Raw genomic sequence first — 16,257 nt, 5'->3', positions numbered from 1 at the left:
ATCATTCTAATATTCTATTACTCTTTTTTTTAACCAACAATATTCTTCAGCTTAATTCCATCAGCTTCTTAATATATTTAATTTTCTTGCCTATTGGTCACTATCATTTAAAATAATAGATTAATCTTAACTCACAAATCAGAAATATTTGGTACTCCCCTAAAAACTATGGTTATCATGTTGTATAAAATGTCATTTTGCTTCTCATCTTCAGAATAATAGAGTTTAATGACAAATTATTGCCACTAAGGGGTATATTTACTAAAGTGCGGGTTTCAAAAGGTGGAGATGTTGCCTATAGCAACCAATCAGATTCTAGCTCTCATTTATTTAGTACATTCTACAAAATGACAGCTAAAATCTGATTAGTTACTATAGGCAACATCTCCACTTTTTCAAACCTGCAGTTTAGTAAATATACCCCTAAGTGTCCTCATTGCTGTAGTTGTTTAGATTTATTTACTGACTAAGGGGATTATTCTATTAAATATTTATTTTATTACTTGTTTTAAATTGATCAAAAATTGTGAGTACATTTCCCTAAACTTCTATTTATTTATTTTTAAAATCAAGTGAATTGTGACAATTTTGATTGATTTTAGGCAAATTAAAAAAAGGACTTACAAATGATGTTCTCTACATATCTGAACTTTTTACATTCATTTAAATAGACCATTCATTTCAATGGGGTTTCTACTGTATGAGCTAAATGTGGAAAACCCATTAAAATGATTTGGTCCTTTAAAATGAATGGAACTCCATAGAGATGTTAATTTTCTTTGCGACATAAATAACATATTAAAATAATCTCTCTTAATGTGGCAGCCAGTGTGGGAAACCACCTGTGATTGACAGGCAGCAAATGGGGCTCTTGGGGACTCCATGTTGTGATCATTTCGTGGCAGGTAGCACTAGTGTGTGGAGACATATTGGACTATGAAAAATTAGGAAAATAACTTTGTTTCCCATTGGACTACCATGAATCAGCAATGAAGATTTTTTTTATTATGCTTATATTAAGTTGTAAACAAGTGTTTGGGGAGTCTTTTATTCAATTAAAATGTATATTAAAATTGTGTATGTGTTTTCATTTTTTTGGTATAATAGACAGGGGTCTTAGGGACCTTGGTCCATTATAAATAGACCACTATGTAAAATCATTATCCTGTTACCCTGTTTCACATACCAGCCTAGGGCTGATTTTCATGGGACCCCATGTTAGTGGGTCCCCTTGTTTTAGTGGATACCAGCTGAACTTATTTGCTGATGGGGCTGGTTGAGTAATTTGAGGAGGTCACACTGCCTGAGCTTTTCTTATTAATTTCAATGGCTCATTCATATGTTTAAAGCCCCCATTGAAATTAAAAAGCTATTGAAATTAATGGGAAAGCTTTGTACATGCACAAACATTTTTAGTTCTCCCTCATTGCTATGGTTTTGTGCCAAAATTGGGTGAGTTTATCTTTGGTGATTTACTAAACTTATCTTTAATAGATTCCCTTGTTCTGTACGTTACACTGCAGAAAATGGCGATTTCAATTTTTTTTAATGTCTGTCGATTTTGTTCCAAAGGTTTGAATTACTAATACCTTCTATGACAATTTCCCTTTAAAAGATTGAGCAATTTTAAAATCATCATGTAAATCACTAAAAGAGGGTGATTTAAATCACTATTTATGAAAATCATTCTTTAGTGGATTCCCCCCCTAAAAGTTCTAAACACAGCCACATGCTCAACAACAGGATTAACGTCTACATGTTTGTGGGTGGCTGAACAGCATCTTGTCCAGAATAACTGGGTCTGGAATAAGTGTGGTTAAAAGATGACTAGACACAAAGGCCGACAGATATAGTGATTATTACTGGGCAACATATTTGTTTTAGGGTAACACATACTGCAAATTACTCTATTAACACTTAGATTTTACACACTGCCACTTCTAAATTTCCACTTCGACCACCGTGTGTGTGTATAATAAAAATAGATAGATAGATAGATAGATAGATAGATATAGGTATACATATAGATATATATAAAGATATATATATATATATATATATATATATATATATATATATATATATATATAGATAGATAGATTGTATTAATGACAAACTGAAGTGACCCAAGAGAGGATGACACAAAACTGCTGGATGTCTTTATAGGAACCAAAGACTTCAAAGTGAATTGTTGCATATCGGGTACTTTGGAATATTCTAATAGCATTAATGTTTTTGTCATGCATCGTTTTATGTGTCTGTTTCATCTTTTAATAAGGTCAAGTGTAATTTAGTCTTCGGGCGGCCGGGATCCTTCAAAATCAAAAGAGCTGTCAAGCTGAAAGGAAAGCAATCTGGAAAACAGCTTAATTAGGAAGCATGCAAGCTTTGAAACATATGTCAGTGAAATGGAACGCTATGTAAACAGCTAACGTTGCGCTAATCAGTGTCAGCTAATATCTCAGGCTACATGCAAACACTAGACCAGTGATCCACCAACAAACACCTTTATATCACAAAAATGAAAATCTTAAAAATGAACTTGAAATTGTTACAGAGGTTCAGGTTTCTCATACTGTATTGCAAATATTTATCTTTCTATGTTACAATAACCATAAACTCAGTTATATTTATTTCATATGCATTTATAGGAGCAGGTATGATAATAGGCTGTTCTGCACAGATTTTTGTTTTTTCAGATAATTAAATGAGAATATCAGAACAGTAGCAGACAAATATCAAAATCAAAACTTTAGAAAACTTAATGCCTGCCTAGCTTTACTAAGTAATATCTTTCCAGAAATGAGGTGCTTTTATTTAAAGTCCAAGTTTAAATGACCTCAGGTTCACAGTAAGATATAGCCACATACTAACTATATATATATATATATATATATATATATATATATATATATATATATATATATATATTTTTAAAAGCAGCTCCGAAGTGCACTAATCCAATACAATCCAATAAGTGATGATTTTGCAAACAATGAAAATAAAAGATGTGTGTATGTATGTATATATATATATAAATATATATATATACACTTGACTATATTAATGCTTCTGTGCCTCATAAGGATCCTCAGTCAGATAAATCAAAGAGTTTAGATAAAGCGCACTGCGGTAGAGGAGAGCACAAATGTGTAGTATTCTGAGTTGCCAAGAGATCAATACTGGATTTAAACTGTTTATCTAGTTTTTAATTGTCACTGTGTGTATATATATATATATATAATATTATGTTCTGCTCTCAAACCAAAATGTGTTGAAATCAATAGAATAAGTATACGATGAGTCATTCATTAAAAGCAATGATTAGTAAGATGGTGCAGCTAATTTCAAATAATTTTAAATAAAAATATTTCAAATGTCATACAATAATTTAGTTATTTGCAAAAGCACAAATTACATGTCAGCATCTTCCCTAGTGAGAGGTGTCCGCCTGGACACAGAGGATGACAAAGCAGAGATGGTAGTTGCAGCGTCACTGACATCACGTAACTAAGGCTATCACAAGGCTGTCAATGGAGAGGAGCCGAACGGAGCCAACAAGAAGAAGCAAAAGAGAAGCAGATAGGTAAGTAAACAACTGCAGGGGTTAGATAGAACCAGGGACAGACAGTTAAAAAGTGTTTAGAGCACAATATAATAATGAGAGTGAAGGGAGAGACAGGCCCGGCGCTCCCATTAGGCAAGGTTAGGCACTTGCCTAGGGCGCCGGGCTCTGGAGGGCGCCTGGAGGGCGCCACAGAACTGGAAATTAATTTTAAAACTGTGCGGCGACCGCTGCCCATACCTGTCATGGCCGCCGCACAGCATTCAGATGCATGGGGAGGGGGGGAAGAAGCTATTGCTCACCACCGCCGCCTCTCTGCTCCGTCTCCTCCCCTCCACTCACTAGTGTCAGTGAGTGGAGGGGAGGAGACGGAGCAGAGAGGCGGCGGTGGTGAGACAAGGTAAGAAAAGACGGGGTGAGGGGGGAGGAGGGAGGAGGGCGCCGATTTTTGTGGGGGGGGCTGGGGGGGGGCGCCGATTTTGCCTAGGGCGCCATGGACCCTAGCACCGGCTCTGGGGAGAGAGGGAAGAAGGGGCACCTGCAATTTCACAGTGCACCTCTGAAGATTTATCCCCTTCTCCCACCACAAAGGGAGGAGGGAAAAAATCTCCAGAGGTGCACTGTGCAAAAGTGTTAACAGCACATGAAAGTCCAATCTCCTACCACTTTAGTATCAATCCCTTCATTAAATTAAACTTTCAATATATCTCCAAAAGCATTATTCATTTTAGCCTAATTTATGACCTGATCAATCATGAAAGTGAGGGGACATCTGGGCTGTCTTTGCTACAGGTGCCAATTTTGTACATTAGTCTTTGACTAAGTGCAATATAGGACGAGACCCGAAGGCTACCAGCTCTCTGTTGGTGCAACATTCAAGTCCTTTTGAACAGTAAATGAACTTGTGCTGCTGTGCACAACAAGGGTTGCTCCTAAAAATGTGCCCTCTCTACCCCATATCCTATTTCAATAATGTGGCTCTGCATAGAGAACCTCATTTTAGAACTGCCAGGTACATTGGTACACCTACTTTGAGTTGGGATGCCCTTACTCAACTCAACTCTGTCCTGGCCCTCAACAATTTCAGGTGGCTTTTGATGCAGGCTATTTATTTTCTCAGGCCTCATAAACTACAAAGGTAATCTTTATTTATTAAAATAAATCCTTTGATTGCTTGCAGCATACTTTCCTCTTTCTCCTCCATTCTATATTGTCCTGGTCTCAAGGACTTTCCTCAAAACTCATACAGCAAAAGAAGTTGCATGGTGACTTTTCAGTGCATGAAGTCTGGGTATCAAGGAGAGCTATGCATGTAGGCAGTGTGGAAAGTCCTAGGGGTAAAGTTATCAAGCGATGGGTTTTGAAAAATTGGAGATGTTGCCTATAGCAACCGATCAGATTCTAGTTATCATTTATTTAGTACATTCTCCAAAATGACAGCTAGAATCTGATTGGTTGTCTTCCTTGCTAGTGGGATACATAATTCTCTCTCCCCATTGTTATATCTGTCAGCCTCCTCACTGTTGCAGGAGCAGGTGCACAGTGAAAATGTCATGCACTGACCAGTCACTCTATGGTACCTTCTGCTGTAAGTGTACTGAGGAGATATATTTATACTACCTCATGGAAGAAATGTCCCTGCCTTTGCAGTAAACATTTCCCTGTTACCCAGGGTCATTGCATGAGTTTCTGGCTCTCCCTCCCCCTCAGAACACTCTATCAACTACCCTATCCCACTACACCAACCTGACCACCCACTTCTATCCTAGTGTGGTATAAGATGGAGTGGCATATTCTATTCTTGGGAGTGTGCCATTGGGCTGTGGTATCATAGCCTAGCATCACACCCCCTGCCCATTCCAGACATGGATGAGTAGTTGTTAGTGGTTGGCGCTCAGTATAGGGGTGTCACAGTGATGATTAAGACATGTCAATCATCCAATGTAATAGGCTCCCCTGACACCATGGTGCCCCAAGCAATCACCTAGGTTTGTGTAGTGGTAGCACTGGCCCTGCTGTTACCACACATGGAGGGTGGTGATATTAAGTAGCATAACATAAATAATAATAATAATAATAATAATAATAATAATATGAATTTGACAGTCTTCAGCATCTGTTTAGAGGATCTATTTAAATTGTGTTGCTTGAAAACCCCCCTCAAAATATGGCGGGCAGCTGAGAAACTTCTCAAGGCTATAGTGTGTAGTGATCCATAAGGTTCCTGTTGTTAAATTCTGTCTGTCAAATGGCTTATCCAATGCACCCATTATGTCCTAATTTAGAGCCACTGTCTCTGAGGTTGTGGATGAGTTGCCAAGGGAGTGCATACTTTTTAATAATCTTGTTCCAATCCCCTTCCCATCATGCAGTGTGTATGCAATCACAATCTCCAAACAGTTTACAGAGTCATGGTCTTTTCAGCTGATGCTGGCAATGAACATGTCCTGGTGACTAAATGTAGAGAGTGCTATACATGGAATAATTCATTTGTTCGTTCTGAGACTGAATATTTTGTTTCATTGGCACAGAAGCTAATGAAATTTGTTATGACATGTGGATAGCTAATCCACAGTGTGACAACAAACAATAAACATAGGTCCTGGCAAAGGTTTGTATAGCAAGCACAGATGACAATGTTACCAGGAGTAAGGTAGTGAAATAGCTCTGAAACCAGAACCAGGTAGCCAGAGTGTCCATTTGCCTATAATATAGATTTCTCCTTCAGAATGCGCTCAGTTGGTTCATGACATTTCAAAAAACAATCCTGATACTGCACAAGGACAACTAAGGGTGTCAAGAGAGAGACAAAGTAACTGACACTTATACTGGAGCAAATACACAGGGAATCAAACAGAACTATAGAAGACAAAAAATCCATAGACAGAGATGACATAGGTAACACAGCTAGAGAAAGCCACAATGAACCAGCATTGCAATAGCAATTAGAACACATCAAAGCATTACACGGATCACGTTTACTAATTAACAACACAAGATTTGCAATGTTTACAAATTCTACTAAAGTTTTATGGAAAGATACTTAATCTAGGGTTTCAATGAAACTGTTACAGCAGAGCAAGCAGGTGTACGGTTTAAGCTTACCGAATTTGATATCTTACCATACTGCAGTGAGTTTAGACTAAATAGCAAGTGGAATGATAGGGGTAAAAAGAAACAATTGGTATTGATGGAACCAGTAGTTTTACCTGATTGCAAATTGATATATTGATACATTGTGGTTCATTCAAAAAACTAGACCAACACCGATATCGCTATTAGATTTAGAAGTTTAAAGGATTTACAAGTAATTTATAGCAATCCAAAACAAGACTTTTTTTAAAAAAAATCTACAAATGTGTCACTTATTACAAACTCCATATCTCCACTTTCTAACATTGCACACTCACCTTATTTCAAAAAAGAATTGTTAAAGCAAACTTGATTCCCAGTAATATTTCCAAATTCTTGTTAACTAATGCTTCAGAATAACAAAAAAAATAAGGCAATGCAAGGGTTGAGAAAAAGAAACAGTATACTATTTCTATATGCATAAACTATACTAAATGCATATAACAGTGGTATTTAGTATAGATTAGTTCGGATGGCACAGTGACACAGTGCTTAGCATTGTTGACTGGGGCCATGTCCTTCACCAGCTGCTCATCAGTTTTTGGTGACTCAAACAATAATAACAACAAGATCTAAAGGAGCAGATTCAATTCTAAAAAACATCGCCGCATAGTGTCCCGGAACAGGCACGGGAAACTATGCGGCACTTTTTAAGTGAATGCACTGCTCACTTTTGCTTGCGCTCCAGAGAGGTGAGACCAAAAGTAAGTGTCATTTAAAGTATAAACAGTAATTAAGCGCAGCCACAATGTTCTCAGGAACATCGTGGCCAATTAAATCTGCCTCATAATGCTCAAATATTGGAACCAAATGTCTCCTCCTGGAATGAATCCCTAAAAAATGAATGTATTGGATATATGGGCTGCAGCGTTTGCATGCAACTGTCACTAATACTATGTCAGAATGTAAAGTTCAATGGAATAAGTACTGTATACAGAGCTACAAACTGATTATAAACATAAGCAATTGAAATGCTGTGAGATCATCTGTGACTTATGTGATGTGTATATCTTGTTGTATTGTGATTATGTATATCAGATGAGTGTTTATTTCTTTGCTTCCTTTCTACTATATTTTTGGATTTTTTCCTCACTAAGAATAATAAGCACAAGACTCAAAATCTAGAGAAACCTATTGTTATTTTTATTTTAGTATTTACTTACATTATCTTTACTTTCAATTTTTTTTATGTATATTTAGGTTTCCTTCCTTAACTCTATTGTCTTTTCCCATAATCTGGGAGTATGTCGTTGTATGTGAAGTAGAGGGTACTCAGATTTCTAGATATTTGTATATGCATTTTATTAATCCAATATTTTTTGATGTGATGCCATTTTACAATGTATGTATACATGTATACATATATGTATGTAGCACTGTAGTATAGGTCACCTTACGTATTTTCAAGATCACCCACCACTCCCCTGAATTCAACACACCTGCTTAGAAAGCCAAGGGCTTTAATTGGCCTGAAGGCGTATAAGTGTCCAGGTTGTCATAATGTTCCATTTTTTGTCAGGAACTGCCCAATCACAAGGGGAAAAGGGAGAAGTTCTGGGACAGCAAGATTATTATTTTAATTTCTCTTTTTTCTTTGTCACAACTTGTTTCTCTGCTCCCTCCTATTATTGTCTACCTCTCCTGCTTCTCTGGTGTATGTTGCGCAATAAGCACGCTTGTGGGCCCCTTCAGCCATCGTAGCCACGGCGTGCTCATTTGCTGTTGGCCTTTCACCAACACTAACATCATCACTCCAGCCCTCGCCCCCCCCCCCCCCGTCTCCATGGCCTGTCTACAACCCCTGGTTCTCCCGATTCTGCAACCTCTTATGCCACTTGAGGTTACCCCCTTTGTCCTGCCCTGTATACTTCTTGCCACTTTTCCCATCTCACTGTGGTTGGTTCATCCAACCCCCACCAACTGCACACAGCTGGCTTGTCTTTGGAGTACCTACACCCTGCTCTCTACATGGATAGCAAGTTTGTCCAGCCCTATCCCCCACCTCCTCATGGATTCCCAGCTTTGACCAGCAATTTTACCTGCCACCCAGCCTTCACTCTCACATGTCCCAGTGGCCAGGGTTCTGACGGTGTGTTTTCTCTTTAGCATGGGGTGCACCTGCCCTGAGGTGGATTCTAGGCACTTCCCATATCCAGGTTATCCCAGTGTTCCCAGCATCCCCTGAGTGCCCTGGCTCAACCTGCCACTTTGGGTTCAGTTGCCCTCTCTCCACCAAGCACCCCATGCCCATCCATGGTTTTCCCAGTCCTGTTTTCTAACTCCTGTCAGTCCATCACTTCACTGTCCCTGCCCATCCTTTCTCTCCCCTCCCTGGTTGCCCCTTCCTGGCCCAAACCCTCAAATCCCTTAGGTGGCCACTGCCTTTCATGGTTTTTTCTTCTACTTCTCCCCCACCATTCATATTGCACTTACCTGACCATTGCTTACAACACACCCCAACCATCTGCGGTGCCAGTTGCCTCCAATTTTCCTACAGTTTCTCCATCCACCCAGTTGGCACTGCCCCCACATGACCACTCCAAGGGCTTCTTTTTTCCATCAAGAGCCCATCATTATCCATTATTCAATGGGTGTCCCCCCCTATAATGACGTCTCAGCCTTCACTTGACAGTCATGAAGAGATGGGGGGTTTGCAGTTCTGCAAACATGTTTCATGTTTCTTTTGTTGCAGGATCTTGTGCGGAGGCAACTTCTCAGGTCCCCGGTCATTGGCATTGTGGGTCAGGTTCAGTGCTTTTGCCAGCTTCTAGGGTGTATTGTGGTGAGAGATCTGGAAACCTGAAGGAAACCCATGTATAATTCAAGGAGTGGACTAGCATTTCCAGGACAGGAGAGCTATACCTTCTAGGATAGCAGATAGGGGTAAGAATTACAAGCTTATTAGAATTCTTAAAATTAATATCAATAGTAAACAAAAGAAATGTGGGCGTAAAGATCAGGGTAAGAGGTTAGTTTATGGGGAGGAGGTGAGTTGTGTTCAGAGATATCAGGAAAAGGGCTAAGGACAGGATTCACAAAGGAAGATTTATTAACATGTTCACCATTATGGTTAAAGCTAAGTGGAAATTGCAGGAGGCAAAAGGTAGAGCCAGGGTAGATAAGGATGCCTACAGGAGTTATGTCAACTCCCTAAATGAAATGCTGGTGTTTGCGGCCTGTTACATATAGACCAGGACCAAGGAGCATCACATTATCAAATTATCAAATATATTTAAACGATTCAGGGCATGTACATGAAGTTCAAGGGGACGTAGCTATAATGAAGCTTTTCATAAAAAAGCAAGACTGGATGAGTGGCATTACTTTTGTAATAAAGGATGTGGAGGTATTTCAAACCAGGTTTGTGTTCCCCGAGGGTTGAACTACGTGTGCCAGGGCAGAACAAGTTGCATGCCCTACATCTCCAGAGGGAAATGCTGTGCTTTTAACAACGGTCAGTGGGAAAAAAGTCAGCCTACAGATTTAGGTATGCTTGTTCTGGCAGCAGGGAGAGGATGAAATGTATGCAACAGAAGAAAAGAACAGGATCCAACTGAGTGCACTGTGCCAAGTGGGCTCCCTAATTAATGCTAGTTCACCTATTGTGCTCAAAGAGGTTGGGGTAGTCTCCAAAAAAAGATGAGGCACAGTTTCTATACTTTTTGGAGGGTATTCAGCTGCCTATACAAGGACACATCTGGGCTGGCTCTCCAAGGAATCTAAAGTCAGCTCAGAAAATGCCTGGGATAGTGAAAAAAAAGGTTTTACGTGAGAACTCAGTGGAGTCTAATGTAACGCTTTTTTCAGACAACCTCCTTGCAAGGCTTGATATTGCCCACCGTGGAGTTGGTGCCCAAGAAAGGTCCAGGTAAGTTTTGATTAATTCAACACCTGTCCCCTGTCCCAAATGGTGGGGTGGTCAGTTAGCACCTAGCAATTCCAGGTAATGTGCCAATCATTGAAGAGGCTATATATAGCATTAAAATTTATGGGGAGGGTGCATTAATCCTAAAATTGATGTGGAATCGACTTTCCGCATCCTGAATTACTTCAATTTATGGGCTTTAAACTACTGTGTGACTACTATATAAATAAATGTTTAATCATGGGTTTTTAATAATTTAGATATTTTCTGCACAGGTATATTGAGGCGGGTACATGAGATCCTGGTTTGACACACTAATTGGATTTTTTTGTTTTTCAGCCGTGGGGGGGTTGAAGATTTGTGGTCAGATTTTGTTTGGAACACAATCCTTGTTAGAATGCTGGGAATACCTATAAAGTCTTAGATTGTACGCTCCTTTGAGCAGGGTCATCTCTCCTCCTGTCTTCACCACTTTTAACTCTGCTCTCCAGCTACCTTGCCCTCCTCCTCCCCGTTCCCTCTTGCTCCCTCCTCTCCACTCTGGGGGTTTCCCTGCCTTCCGTGCCCTCTTGGGCTCCGCCGTATGCGGGACCTTCCCCTCTCCCCTCCCCTCTAGCTGTGCTTTGAGCTCACGGAGTTACTGTGCGTTTTGTTTACTGTATCATGCTCTCTCACCTTTGTATTGTAACTTTGTCCCTGTACGGCGCTACGGATACCTAGTGGCGCCCTATAAATAAAAATTTATAATAATAATAATAATAATAAAAAGTCGGACAATAATGAGGATCGGTGGTTAAATGATCCTACTTAGGCCTAAAATTTGATTCCAAACAAGGGTGTTGCAGGTTGCCAGAAATCGAGGTTCTTAAATTATAGTATCATGACATGTTTGATGGTGTCAGCATGACTTCCTTGAAGCAGGTCCAACCACTCTTGGGCCTGCTTAATTTTGCTTGCAGTGTTATACCCATGGGAAAAATTTTCTGTAAAACGAATGGAAGGAATTCAGGAATGTGAGTCGCAATTGAAGTAAGACGCAGCTTTTATTGGTCTTTGTCTAGTACAATATTTCTATATGGCAATCCAGAGCTTCTATGGTGTATGTTTTGGCTTTCTTTTTCTAAAACAACATAGTAGTGATGATATTACTAAAAGCTTTTTGGTTAGCAAGGCTTTAAAAGAATGGTCTAGATTTGGGGAGAACAGTAGTAGAGCTTTGGATGAGAATCTGTTGTCTAATCTGATAGGACGTAGTGTCTGCTCAGTATGAGGCATGTTTCTGTAAATTGGCTTTTCTGTGGCTTACTTTGGGGCCTTCACGGTGAACAAGTTGGTGGCATCGGCTAAGTTGTCCTTCAAATCTGAGTGATGGTGCATAATGTAGTCATGACTGATCGTAACTTGGCTTGCAAATTCCACAGATCAAAACAGACCAGCTTGGTAAGGGTTGCTGGTTTACCTTGCCTCAGAGGTTGAACAGAGCAGTTTGCCTGGTACTTCTAATACTGGGATATTTTAAAGTGAGGTTATACGCAGGGTCTTAGCTGGCTGGTGCATAGGAACCGGGATCAGCTCACCAATTGTCAAGTAAGATAAGTTATATAAAGTTGTCTCTGGAAGTTGGGGTTTAACCAGAGGACTACGGTACACATTGTTTCAGAATAGGTGCTGCTAAGGTGGTCTGGTCAGTAGAAACTACTAAGGAATTGAGTAAGTGGAAGTCTAGTTGTTATAGTAAATACATAAGGACTCAAAGCAAGCATTGATAGTTGGCATCTCTTTTTGTGCACACTGACTCATGAGATACATTTCTCTATTGTGGGGGCTTGAAGGGGTTTGCCAAATTTTCCCTCATAATAAAGAGGGGTCTGATTGGCTGGTGGTCCCATATAATTATTATTATATTACATTAGGGAGGGAATTCAATTGACCACAGGTTTTTTTTTTACACCGCGTTGTCATTTTAATGCAGTTTTCACTGATTTTAGAGCGGGTTAACTTTACCCGATATTCAATTACATTTTTAATGCAACGCTTTTTTTTGCACAAACGGTCCTATTGCAGACAAGTAGAAGTTCCATTGAAAGTATAGAGAAGGAGGGAGGAGGGAGAAGCGTTAAAAGCTATTCAAATCTCCAGTGTGTTTTGTCATGGTATAGATGATTGTATAGTAAAAAAAAGTAAAATAAAAAAATATAGTAAAAAAAGTACTGTGTGTAGATATTATAAAATAGAAAGGTTGTGTAATGCAATAAAATGTATGCCAATGCATTTTTTTTTAATTATAGATGACTGTGTTAAACCCTACCCCTCAATCCCCCAAAAATTTGCAAGCACCAATGATTAACACGCGGAGGCTGGCTTACCTGTTTTACAATTGAATTGCACAATTTTTTACGCTAGAAATGGTCGCGCCAGCTGTTCAAAACCCGCGCTGGTATTTTTTTTTTAACCTGGTGGGAAAAAAAAAACCCTCGGTCATTTGAATTCCCCCCTAGGAGTGTGTTGTACTAAAATTACTTATTTTTCTTTCTCATTACTGTACTTACTGATTAACCTAATTACTCACATCTGCTGACACATGTCATAAACTAATAGGCATCTGCCAATATCGGGCAGGTCCTGGAACTCCTCAGAAGGCAATTTCTGCCTTTAAAAGACAGCTCCCCATAGCAGCAAATTGGCATTCACTACCCAGTGATAACTAAAGTCAGACTGGCGATGAGATTGAGGTCTCTTCTAGATGACAAGGAGAGGACAATTGGAGTACTGCCTGATCTCTATCCAGGTCTTGGGGAGCTGTGTGTCTGCCAAAAGCAGAGTGTCAGTGACCCTGGACCGCTGCCTTGCTGGTAGCCTCAAAGGAGAGCTTGTATGGACAACACACCCTGAGAGTGGCTAGGATACTGGTGAGGTATTTTCATTATACCCTGTGTGTTGTCTGTGCTAGACTATAGTTATTTTTTGCAGGCTATTATTTTAAATATTATTGTTGCTGTTTGGTGCTATCATTGTGTTAAATAAACCTATTGATTTTATCTAAGAAATTTGTTTGGATGATTTTAAACCTTGGATAGGTACCGGGTAGGCCAGCTGTGCAGGTCAGTGCGATACATTAAGCCCAGTATCGTCACACTGACACTGAATTCTTTTGTAAAATCTCAATGGATACTCTCTTTCTATGGCTTCTCAAAACCTGACTGATCTAATATCCCATTTTTAATGATTTACTGTATTTCAAAAGTTAATTTTGAGAATTGGTATAATAAATATCTTTGTCTATTTTACACATTTGTTTGCAGAGACCAAACTGTAAAACCTGATAGTTCACGAGATGCAAAAAGGATCTCAGTCCTGTTATAGAATCAGAGCACAAGCACACAAACAGTATCCGTAGGCTTATTCTTATAGTATATTTGGTCCTCATATTGCAACTGATGCAGAGTGAGTGCTAATCCAGTTGGACTAGCATATCTTGCGTGAATTCTCTCTGTACATGCCCAGAAAAGGGGACGCAAACCAGGGCCTGATTAAGATTTCCATATGCCCTAGGCTAACACACCCATAGTGCTCCCCACACTTACATTAAAGGAATATTCAGGAGTATTCTCCAGTATTCAAATTCTGACAGACTGCATCATTCTCTCTTACCTGTTCTTGCAGCTTTGACTACCAGCTGTTCTCTCTTTCAGCGTTGTTGTTTGACGGAATTCTAGAAATGTGGGGTCCTGTTTTGAAAATTTAAAAAAATTGTATTGCAAGATGAGATGTTGATAAACCCTGAATGTTTAGGCTCTTTAATTCAAACACAACACTCCAGATAAAAATACCTCCTAACAGGCATATATAGACAATAAAATACAAGAAAATTGTTGTCAGAGATATATTCAAATACAAACATCTACCATCCCTATCTGAGTAGTATTTAGCATTCTAGTAACCGTAGAGGCCACAGAGAACATCCTTGTGAACTCCACACAATACAGAAATCATGCCCCCAGCCTATGCATCACCACTTCTCTATTTCATCACCCCTCCTGCTAATTCATCACCCCTCAGTCATATCAACAACACACTGCCATGTCATTAGTCTTCAGCCATTTTATTGCCCCCCCCAGCCAATTCATCACTCCTCAGCCATTTCATCTACCCCTAGTGGTCAATTTATGGTCCCCTCAGCCATTTCAATCACACCCCCCTGAGACATTTTATCACCTCCACCCTGCTATTTAATGTCACAGAAGGCAGCATTAGGCTCACTTACCTTCTGACATTCCTCTCCTCTCAGCAGAGCCACAGTCAGCAGTCTTCGTTGATCAGGCCCTGGTCACCAAATCATCATATATGACAGGCATTGTGGTAGCAAATCAAGTTGCTGTTAGCTGCCTGTCAGTGCGGCTACAGATGATTCTTAGTCTGGTCTCTTGCGATGTGATTATGGAGCCATAACTAGACATTTTCCCATTTCCACCACTACTTTGTTCCTGTTAGCTTCGCCCCACCGCTGGGTACAGGTCAGCCTAATTTAGTTCATTCCAGACCTCTCCCCCTTCCCTTTCCTAGCTTTTATGTGTTATTATTATTATTATTATTATTATTTATGTTTATGGCACCACAAGGTTTCCGCAGTGCTGTACAAATGCAAAGTACAATACAAACACTGGATCGTACAGGGTACAACAAACAGAACGAGACTAGTAAAACCAAAACTCCAATAGCTCTAAGCACAACAAGTACAATGGTTTAGGAGAAGAGGAATGGAGTGGAGACAGAAGGGAAGAGGGCATGCTCGTAAGAGCTTACATGCTAAAGGGAGGGGAAACAGACAGCAGGCACAAGAGGTGTCAGTAGAGGGTATGAAGCACAAGAGGAGTATGAACAGGAAAGAGGGAGAAGGAGAAGGTTAGGTGAATAACTGGTAGGCTTTGAGGAACAGATGTGTTTTAAGTGCCGGTTTGAAGGAGCTCAGATCAGGGGACAGACGGATGGAGTGAGGGAGGTTGTTCCAATTGAGGGAGACAGTGCGGGAGAAATCTTTAATTCTGGCGTGGGATGAGAATTCACGTATCTATTCTGGTATTCACATATATCTCTTTGCCTTATTCACCTGTTCTCAGCTGAGTTGTTTTTTTAATTGCACTCTGTTTTTGTTTTCGTACTGCCCTGTATGCTGAATTTTGTCCATGCTCTATGTACAGCGTCATGGACCCTTTGTGCTTTGTGACTCCATATGAATAAAAGATAATATTTAACTTATGTGCAAAACAGAAAACTAGTTTGCACCCCTTGCATTGTAACATGGTTTTGTACAGGAGACTGAAATAAGATACCTCTTCATTTAAGAACCTTAATGAATCAGGCCCCTAGTTTTTTTCTAATATTGTGCTACAACCATAAGTCTAAGTATTCAGTCAACTGTCTTTAGTTGAATTTTACACCGACTTTGATTTAGAGTGGGCAGAGCCGTAACGAGGCATGTGCGGGCGGTGCCGTCGCCCAGGGTGCAAGGCCAAGAGGGCGCAGGAGCTGTCCGCTTGCTGCCTCTGTACCTTCAGCCATTAAGTTCCGCAGTGGAACGCAAACTTGCGTTCCAAATGCCGGACTTCCTGTTAGTGGAACGGAACGCACATGCGTTCCACTGCAGAACTCACGGGATGAAGAATCTCTCTCTCGTAGTTTCTGTAAAATAAATATA

Source organism: Mixophyes fleayi, chromosome 10, assembly GCF_038048845.1.
Source record: "Mixophyes fleayi isolate aMixFle1 chromosome 10, aMixFle1.hap1, whole genome shotgun sequence".
NCBI lineage: Eukaryota > Metazoa > Chordata > Amphibia > Anura > Limnodynastidae > Mixophyes > Mixophyes fleayi.
Note: the sequence above shows the minus strand (reverse complement) of the source record.